Source organism: Chiloscyllium punctatum, chromosome 42 (genome assembly GCF_047496795.1).
Source record: "Chiloscyllium punctatum isolate Juve2018m chromosome 42, sChiPun1.3, whole genome shotgun sequence".
In the NCBI taxonomy this organism is placed as follows: Eukaryota; Metazoa; Chordata; class Chondrichthyes; order Orectolobiformes; family Hemiscylliidae; genus Chiloscyllium; species Chiloscyllium punctatum.
This window is the reverse complement of record NC_092780.1, coordinates 19238491-19247775: the sequence shown is the minus strand read 5'-3', so window position 1 is coordinate 19247775 and position 9285 is coordinate 19238491.

Here is a 9285-nt window from a genome sequence, read left to right as displayed (position 1 = left end):
AAATCCCACTATGGCAGACTGTTAAGTTTCAATTCAATAAAAATCGAGCTATGCGACCAGTTAATTGTTGTATAAATCAATGTGATTCGCTAATGTCCTTTAGGGAAGTAAATTACCTGGTCTAACCGACATGTGACTACAAATCCACATCGATGTAGTTCTCTCAGAACTGTCCTATGGGCAATTAGGGATAGATGATAACTGTTAAGTCAGCAAAACACCTTCCATCTGTTATGTATAAAAATTTCTAATGCATGTTGTAATGATTCTGTGATGGTCTGCCTAAGGCCAGTAACCTGCGCCCACATCCTTACCTCACAGTTCCATGTTTCCTCTTCAGTTGTTCATGAGCAATGTAACTGGAAATAAGAATATGTGAGGTATTCTTCCTGATGTATGCTTAAATGAAATACAAGTGCTCTTACTGAAGCATTTTCCACTTGCTGGGCCTCAAGTTTCTACCTCTTTGGCTATCACTATTGAAATTCATTGTTTTAGCCGTGGGCAATGATTGGTAACCCTGGGACTGGGTTACCTGGGCTTAGTGTTACTCATTAAAGGCCAGGAATGACCAACCCCTAATATCTCAATTGATCCTTGTCAAAATGCATGTGTTATTTTACTGCCTGTGATTTGCTGATAAAAGAAGGATGTGTTTTCTTACCCTGAGAGTGGGTGACCCAATCACATAATTTCAGCAGTAAGCCTTTTTGAGATTAGGTCAAAGATGACTATTTATTATCACAATAACTAACCTCCTCACTTCTCAAAGCCCACTTCCCATCTGCAAGGCACAAACCAAGAGTGTGATGGAGCACTGGCCATTTGCCTGAATGAGCGCAGCTCCAACAATATTCAAAGTTTGACACCATCCAGGACAAAGCAGCATACTTGAGTGCACACTGTCTAACACTTTCAAGATTCTTTTTCTTCACCAATGATGCACAGTTGCTGCAGAATGTACCATCTACAAGATGCACTGCAACAACTCACCCAGGATCATTGAACAGCACTTCCAAACTAATGACCATGCCCATTTGGAAGGACAAAGGCAGCAGAAACATGGGAATATCACTAACTGCAAGTTTCCCTTGAAACTACACACCACCTTAATTTGGAACTATATTGCCATTTCTTCACTAGCATTGGGTTGAAATCTTGGAACTACCTCCCTCACAGCACACTATGGGTGGACCTTCACTGCATGAACTGTAGCAGTTCAATAAGACACTCACCACCATCAAAGTGGGGTGAGGGAGTCCAGAACTAGAAGGCATAGGTTAGGGTGAGAGGGGAAAGATATAAAAGAGACCTAATGGGTAACCTTTTCACACAGAGGGTGGTGTGTGTATGGAATGAGCTGCCAGAGGAAGTGGTGGAGGCTATTACAATTGCAACAGTTGAAGGCATCTGTATGGGTATATGAATAGAAAGGGTTTGGAGGGATATGGGCCAGATGCTGGCAGGTGGGACTAGATTGAGTTGAGATATCTGGTCAGCATGGACAAGTTGGACCGAAGGGTCTGTTTCCATGCTGTATATCTCTATGACTCTATGACCATCGTTTCAAGAGTAAAAGGGATGAGCAAGAAATGTTGACCTAGCCAGAGATGCCTACATTTATAATGAAAATAATGCAACATAACCCCTCAATCTCACAAGCTCACAAAAATTAGCTTCTGTCAAAGGCAACTTAATTTTTAAATTGGGGTTAATTTGATTTCATTTGATTCATTATCATCACATGGACCTAAGTACAGTGAAAAGAATTATTTCGCATGCATTACAGGCAGATAATAATATATAAGGACATACAGATCATAGGGTTCACTCAATCTCTGGCTCATTATGATAGTCAGACTTCCAAGAGAACAGCCTGTAGATCTCAGATGATTTTGATACATTGAATTTGAAGAAATGGTCTTATAAAGCGAAGGATTCTGAGCAGGCTGCGGGGCTTATTTGAATCAAATTTCTAGAAGGTTAGTTCTCAATCAAACTTAAACTGGAATAATTTAAGAGATTCCTCTTGTTGGGACCATTCACTTTCACTGGATTACTATCAATTCCATTGGCTGCTTGAATGACACCCATGCACACACCCTCTCAGAGGCATATATTCCATCTCATTCGCGTACACACTCTGTCTCTCTCTCTCATATGCGCGCACACTCACACACATATAATTCAATGGGGTGAATTTGCTTTTGCAGCACTGCATTTGCAGATGCATTTTATTTTGTTCAAAAGCACACATCTGTAAGGAACCAATACTTTTTTTATAATCCATGTAACATTTTATAAATTCCTTCTTTGGAAATAGAACCAGTCTGACTCAAGATTGCAATACATAGAGACTCTAACCTCACACCTTTAATGCATTGTCTGAGTTGAGATGTCACCTTTTTTCATAAAACCTTAAGTTATCTTGGGAATATGACTTGAAAGGCATTTTGGGATTTACATATTAATGAATCGAAAGCTACAACCCATTCCAAAAGATTAAAGACTTAACAGCAATCTAGGTATGTTCAATATATTGCATGTGTATATTGCATCTTTTGCCATAAATTCTGTGTCCCATCATCCTATTCCACTAGCTATCTGAAGAAGGAGCAGAGCTACAAAAGCTTGCATTTCCAAATAAACCTGTTGGGTTATAATCTGATGTCATGTGATTTTTACTTGAATGATCTGCAGCTATTTTGAAGACTTTCTGAAGAAACTGCCTGCAGATAACTTCAAGATAATTTTGAAAGCAGACAACAGTCTCCCTCCCTCTCATGTGACTTGCTACAAGTTCAATGGCCTTTCCAAATAAGGTGGGTGGTCATGTTGATTACACATGCTCTGTTGCGGTTTAGAGGTTTAAGGATTTGAGACAATCAGGGCTTTGTTTTTGAATGACCTATTCAATTTAATAAACACCCTTTTTGATTAGATTGAGGAAAGCGCATTGATTCATATCAGTCTGGGATGTTTCTCTGTTCCCTCCTGAGACATGGGAATGCTTCTAATCCACAAAAAAAAGTCAGATGAGCTTGGATGGCCATACGTTCCAGCCTTCGTGTTGAGTTTTTAAATACAAAATTATTTCAAAATCCAGAATAGGATACGTTGCATGACACCCTGTTACTCTAATAGCACATATTCAGTTCTTTACACTTACACCATGCACTGAATGATAGATGCTGCTACTGTGACAAATACATTTTCTTCTCTTAACTGTCATTTTGGTACGTTCCTTCTAAATATCATAAATGTAGTGTGCTAAAGAGATAACTGATCTAGTTTCTTAGGTTACCAGGTGAGATCCTGGAACAGTAGCCAAGTCCACTAGCATGGGAATTGCTTTTGTACAGAAAGCAATGTGTGTGGTTAAATTTATCCAATCTGTTTGAAATATGTACTTTAAAAAAAATGAGTGTTTGGGAAATACACAAGTTTTGTTGGCTTGGATTGAGATGACTAATAGTTTATAGGAAATAAAGGATGTTTCATACGTTCAGATGCTAACAACCACCCAACATGTTGAACCTCTTGATGTTTTCAGTGTAGAAAGCCAATGTTTGTTTGAGATGCTTTTTCTTAACATAAACTGAAATCATCATGTGGTGCACTAAATTGATTACATATTTAATCTAACTTTATAACCTACAGAATAAAATTATGCCTTTATTAACTGGTCAGAACAGAGTTACCGCAGCCAACTTTGATTTAAGTGGAATTGCGCTCTATTTACGCATGTGGGGATATGCTAATGTTTGTATTAGTGTGCCCAGACTGTAGTTGTTTTAATTTTTGTGACATTAGTGACTGGAAACCAATAGGATAACAATTCACTAAATGGCTGCTCTAAGTTAGAAATCCTACCAATGTATAACTTGGTTTTCTAGTAAATAAATGAACATGCACTGGGAAATGTCAGCAGTTTATTCCACAGCTTGGTCGTGATAGCATTTTTGTGACTTCTCCCAAGTCTTCATCTGAAGATTGTGATCATGTCAGGATATTTTTCAAATACTGCGCGTTCTCTCGAGTGTCTGTATTTGTATGAGTGAGGATAAATAGTGCGAATCTGTAAGCTAATCCTCCACCATGGATGTCACAGCTGAGTTCAAACCCTGAAGTTATACTCACTGTATACCAAATCAATGCCTAGTTTTCCTGCATTCTATGTTCAATGTCCTCCAAATAGCTTTCTGCCTCTGCTACGAGCACAAAAATGACCTTTATCAAAGCCACAAGGCTGAAACTTTTTTTTGACTGGAGCATAGAAGGTTGAGGGGTGACCTTATTGAGTTTATAAAATAATGAGGGGTGTGGATAAGGTGAATAGGATAATCTGATACTGTTTTATGAACAATTCATAAGTGACTTTGAACACGAGTAAGCATTTGACCTGGGACATGGTTACAGACAAATCAGATTTAGCTAGCTCTGGAATGAATTATCTGTTTTTCTAAAATTTCTAAAAATGAGCTACATTCCTGACTGGAAGCATGGGCACATGCTAACTAGAAAATGTTAAGTGATGTAGTACATATCAGAGTGGGTGTCCACAAACTAGTCTTTGGTATTTTCCCTAGTTTAAGATGTAACTGGAGTAGAATAATGTTTGGAATCAGTGATTAAAAGTGCACCAAGGGCATTATGAGTGTGACAACTATAATGTGACAAGTTTTAATATATACTCAAAATGAAAACAAAAAATTCTAGAAGTACTTAGGGAGACATTGGAAGAAACCTTAGAGTGCAGCTCATAGTTCCTTGAAAGTGGAGTTGCAGGCAGATATGAAACAGGCATTTGGAATGCTTGCCTTTATTGGTCAGTGCATTGAGTATAGGAGTTGTGCAGTCATGTTGTGGCTGTACAGGATATTGGTTAGGCCAATTTGGAGTATTGTGTGCAATTGTGGTGACCCTTCTATAGGAAGGATACTGTGAAACTTAAAAGCGTTCAAAAAAGATTTACGAGGATGCTGCCCATGTGAGGGTTTGAACAAGAGGAAGAGGTCGAACGAGTTGGGGCTGTTTTCCCTGGAGTGTCAGAGGCTGAGGGATGACCTTATAGAAGTGTATAAAATTAGGAGGGGCACAGATAGGACAAATAGGTAAAGTGTTTTCCCCGGGTGGGTTAGTCCAAAACTGGAGGGCATAGGTTTAAGGTGAAAGATAGAAAAGGGACCCAAGGGGCAACGTTTTCATGCAGACGATGGTGGGTTTATGGATGAGCTGCCAGAGGAAGTGGTGGAGGCTGGAACAATTTCAACAGTTTAAAGGCATCTGGATGGGTATGTGAATAATAAAGGCTGAGTGGGATATTGGTCAAATGCTGGCAAAGTGATGGATGCAGGTGCAGTTACAAAGTTTAAAAGACATTTGGATAAGTACATGAATAAGAAAGACTGGAGGGATATTGGCCAAATACAGGCAGGTGGGACTAGTTTAGTTTGGGAACATGATCGGAGTGGACTAGTTGGATCGAAGGATCTGTCTCCATATTGTATCACTCTATATTGTTGCAGAGGCTGTGGTAAACTATTACTCAACCTGTTTTCAATCTTTGACAGGGTTAACCACACTTCCCTTCCGTTCGAAAAGTAGATATATGAGAACTGCCTATGAAAAATAAATATTCCCTGTCACTATGTTTGGCTGTGATGATATCTCCCCCAGACCTTCACAATCCAATCAGATTATATGCCAGTCAAGTCGTAAATTGTCGAAGCTCCTCCTAAAAGATGCTAATATTCCTAACTCTAGGATTTAAGATACAGCATCTGGAGTGCACCTTAAACACTGGGTGAGAGGTCTATATTTTCCATCGGGGAACCAACAGTGAATGTGTTTATTCTTCGTCAGATTTCCCACACAAACTCTGTCATTCTCCAGGAAAATAGATTTGATAGACAGACAAAATGATCATTCAGCTCATCTTTAAAGAGCAGTCCAGTCAGTCCCATTGTCTCACTCTATCTCCTTGGTCCCCCAAGTTCAATTTCCTCATGTGCCCATTCAAATTTCTCTTTAAGTAATTAATCATCTCTGCTTCTACCACCCTATAGATTGATTGATTCATTGTTGTCACATGTACTGAGGTACTGTGAAAAGTGTTCTTTTGTGTGCTATACAGGCAGATCATACCATACAAAGCACATCAGGGTAGCGATCAGAATGCACAATATACTGTTACAGCTGCAGAGAGAGAAAGAGATGAGAATTAATATTTGAGAGATCCGTTCAAAAGTCTGATAACAGTGGGGAAGAAGCTGTTGTTGAATCTATTCGTATGTGTATTCAAACTTTTATTTCTTCTGCCCAACGGAATAGGATGGAAGAGAGTATAACCAGGGTGGGAGGGGTCTTTGATCATGTTGATTGCTTTCCTGAGGCAACGGGAAATGTAAATGGATTCAATGGATGGAAGGCTGGTTTGCCGGTTGGATAGGAATATGTTTGTCACTCTCTGTGGTTTCTTGTGGTCTTGGGAAGAGCAGGTGCCATACCATGCTGTGCTGCATCTGGAGGGGATGCTTGTTAGCATTCACTGTATAGAAAGGTTCCCTCTCACATCATGCTTGCATCCCTTGACCCTAGTCCTTGACAGGTTCATTAATGGGAACAGCCTTCCTTTGTGTGCCATATCTAAACCTGTCATAATGTACTACACCTCACTCAAATCTCCTTGCAGTCTCCCCTAATCCATGGGGAACAACTTAAGCTTGCAGGGTGTTTTTTGATGAATGTGTTATTGGTTTGGCACTACCTCCAGTTTGTGTAATTTTTATGCTCTTTTCCCACCATTTGTATCTCAGAGATCCTGAAAAAGATATTTGTTAATGGAATGCCATTTCTAGCAGGGCTATGCAGATTTACCACAATTCTCTGCCAGGAGTCACTTTAAAAGGCCACAGGATGCAGTGTTCTTTAATTATATTAATGAAGCATGAAAAATATTCTCATTCCTTGCTTGTATATTATCTGAATAATTGTTGTGCGACACTGGTTATTATTGTGCATTCTGGTTCGTGTAATTTCATATTTTGCTACTTTTTGAACATGCGCATTAACTTAGCTGGATATTTGTTTGATAGCTGGTAAAAATTCATAGAATAGAACCCCTACTGTGTGGAAGCAGACCATTCGGTCCATCAGTCCAAACTGACCCGCTTAAGAGCTCCTACCCAGACTCACCCCCCCTCACCCTGCATTTCCCAAGGCTGATCCATTTAGCCTGTAATAAATAGGCAATTTGGCATGGCAATCCATCTAACCTGCACAATTTTGGACTGTGGGAGGAAACCCATGCAGACACAGGAAGAACATGCAAACTCCATGCAGACAGTCACCCAAGGATGGATTGAACTCAGGTCCCTGGTGCAGGGAGGCAGCAATTTTTAATGCAAGGTCCAACATCTACATCAGCTCTGCATTGAAACTTCTAGTTCAGGCATACATTGCAATTAGATGTCTGTGCTCAGGCAGGGATCTTAGACCTGGTTTCTTTCTCCCATAATGGATATGCAGAATGCATCGAATCATACTGAACGCTTGGGCCATTTGGCCCAACAATTGGCTGTGCTGCACATGAGCTATTGGTCTTCCCATCATCTTACTGTATGGTATCAGAAAAAAACACATTATTGTTTGTAATTCACCATTAAAAACAGTTCAGGCTTGGATGAGGTTCACTTCTCATGAACCATCTCAAAGTTGTCGGCTGAAGATTCAGTTTCTGAAGAAAGCACAATGACATGCAATATTTCTCAGAGCAATGAGTTGAATGGTTTACGAAGATTAGGTTGTTTATTTGCCATTGAGATGTGAAACTGCCGTTTTGGGTCAGTGCCCATTATAAAAAATGTTAGGTTGTTATTCCAAATGGAATGAAAATCAAGGGGTTTCTGTGAGCTCATCTGTGGTGCCAATTTCAACACCCAGTGACAAGCTGAAACTGACCCTAAAGACCGTTGTGTTGTCAGTGCAACAACACTATTATTGGTCTATAGTACATTCAACACAGTGAAACATCCCAAAGTGCTTCACAAGAACATTAGAAAGTAAAGTAGGACCATGACCCAGATATGGTGGTATTTGTTTAGATGACCAAAAGCTTGGTCAAAGACTTGGGTTTCAGGAAGTGTCTTAAAGGAAGAAGTTGTTTTCCAGAGTTGGGGCCAAGGGAACTAAAGATGTGGCAACCAATTATGGAGCAACTACAATTGAGTTATCTTATTCTTTCATTAGCTGCTGATTGGAACAGCATTCATTGGCCATCCCTAACTGCCTTTCAGAAGGAGGTGCTGAGCTGCCTTCTTGAACTGATGCAATCCATATAATGTGGGTACATCCACCATCATATTTGGAAGGGAGTCACAATAAATCAGAATTAAAAGAGTGCAATTATCTTCACTGCTAGGCTGGAGGTAATTGACAGGGCAAGATTTTGCAAAGTTTTAAAAAACAAGGATAAGGAAATTTGAAAAACCAAGATGTTCACCTAATGATTAATAACTCTCAGGCTTTGGGAAGTATTTGAATCCTACAGTTGGATTACTGCTTTATAATGCACAGCCTGGATTCCTGTTTGCAGTCTCCTTCAGCTCATTTCATCCACCAACATTCTCAGCTTCCAAAAGACTTATTTTTCTTTCGCAGCTGCCAGACCATTCTCCTACTTGTTCCTCAGGGTGAAAATTGCAAATGATACATTCAATTATGTAGCAAAACAGCAGACATTCTTTAATTAATGGCACTCAGCAAGTTGATTGTGAAAAAAGTAGACTTGCTCAAGATTTAATTGGCACGCTGCATGCTCGTGCAGTTATAAAGGTTTCTGCTTTGCAGGAACTGGCTAATGGGAGAAGACCCATAAAAGCCTTAAAGTTGGGTGCATCTTGAGAGGGAAAGGGCCATCCCATGATGGACAGAGTAGCTTTGAGGTAGGTAAGCTAGGTTTGAATGTGGGAGTTACAAATAAACCCAATCACAACCCTCCACATAGGCAATCATCACCTTTTAGATTGTGGAGATGATTGGAGGGATAGAATGGAGAGGAGGAATTTTCAGCTATGGAGAAAGGGAAGGCCAATTGACATTAAAATTGGCACCTTAGTGTTTGTAAGTGCAGTAAAATGAGGCAAAACCATGTTACAAACTGCTCCATTGTTTAGTGACTGAATTCAAATGATCAGATTATGATCACTGCCCAAGTATGAAATAAATCAAATTGTATCTAATTCCTCCCAACACTGAAGGAAACAGCTGAAAAGTGCAGTAAGT